This window comes from Arachis ipaensis, chromosome B09 (genome assembly GCF_000816755.2).
Source record: "Arachis ipaensis cultivar K30076 chromosome B09, Araip1.1, whole genome shotgun sequence".
NCBI classification, from domain to species: Eukaryota; Viridiplantae; Streptophyta; class Magnoliopsida; order Fabales; family Fabaceae; genus Arachis; species Arachis ipaensis.
In genome coordinates, this window is record NC_029793.2 from 30,245,786 (window position 1) to 30,247,520 (window position 1,735).

A 1,735-nucleotide genomic window follows, 5' to 3' on the forward strand; every position below is an offset into this window, starting at 1 on the left:
GAGTTGTATAAAAATAAATTCTTTAAGTAAAAATTGGTACGATGAACAAAGCCAAATTGTCACTCATTCCCAATGCTGATATTAATTTAACAAAAATATTTAATAACCAAAGAAAATCAGCTAAAAATATTCACAACTTACTTTATTTAATATTTATTAATTATTACAATAATTAATTAATACTAAATAAGATAAATTATGATTTTTTTTTTGTCTAATTATAGATTTTACTTCATACATCATCTGACCTGTTAATTTATAGTTAAGAAATATTTAGAAAATGGTTAATATAAGTTAGAAAAACTATTTTTTTAAAAAATGACCACCATGAATTTGATCAAAATTTTAGGAAAATCGAGAGTAATATGTAAAGATTCAAAGTTTTGTCAATTATTCCTTTAAAAATAATTAAGAAAGAGGTATTTATATTACTAAAGCTGTAGGAGTGAAAAAAATGGTATCATTTGATTTAAAATTAGTGTCAAGTCTTTTTAGTAGAGGACAAAATTCATTAAATATCTTCTATTTTTTTTAGAAATGATAATACCACTCGAATTAACCCATAGTCCCTTGAATTTAACATTGGTAATTACTCAATTTAGTGCCGGACGAATTGTTTCTATAATAAGTTACATTATGAAATAGGAGTTGGGATCGATGTATATCCACCCACTCATATATATATATTAACAAAAATAAAAAATAATAATATATAAGTTTATAAATAAAATTAGTTAAATACACATTTTGTTATTTACTTATATCTATCTATCTATTTATCTATAAAAGAAAAGTGGATAGAAATGAGATGAAATATACCCAACAAATTGAATTAAGACTATATTTGTTTTTGAGAATAGGATAAAATAAGAAATTGAAAATAAGACATAAATAATAGAAACATAACATTTTGTATTTTGTCAGTGTTTTTGTGTCTTTTCTGTCAGGGACACAAAATATACCGATTCAGTGTCTTTGGGCACAATGTCTTTATCTATGTCTCCTCTGTCAAATACGATTTTGTGTCTCGGTCAATGTCTTGTCTCTGTAAACAAACGCAGTGTAAGACCCTGAATCTTTGAAAAGTCTTATTATGATCAAGTCTCAAATCCTACAGTTATTTATAACTTTAATTTCAGATATTATTTTATTAAAGATAATTAAGGCGAGTTTTGATTTATTGGATTTGAGATAAGTTATGGTTATTATCCAATTTTATAATTATTGGATTATTTTCTGTATTTAAAGTATAAGGTTGATAGTTATGAAATAATAAGGATTTTATATGAATTGGATTAGATAAGTAATATTTTAAATATTATTACTGCTATTTTGGAAAATGAAGAAATTAAGTATATTATTTCTAATTATTTGGTTGGGACATTTTATTGAAAATAATTTGTAAAAATGAGGAGTAAATAGTATTTTCTATATACAATTAGTGTTGGATTTAATTTGGGTTTCAATTACTATATCATCCATATTTTTGAGTGAAATTACAAAAATGCCCCTAACCCTAATGGAGTCCACATTTTCCCTTCCAAAAGCCAACCCTAGCTGCACATTATTGATGATAGTAGCAGCAGCAGCCACCCCCTTTTTCATAAACACACACGGTCCCCTGTGAAAGAAAAGAAGGAGATCCGGAGGGAGAGAGGCCGTAGTCACCACGCCTGCCGCTGCACCACCGTGCCGCCGCGCCACTGTCCAACCCGCCGCGCCTCGCCGCCCTTAC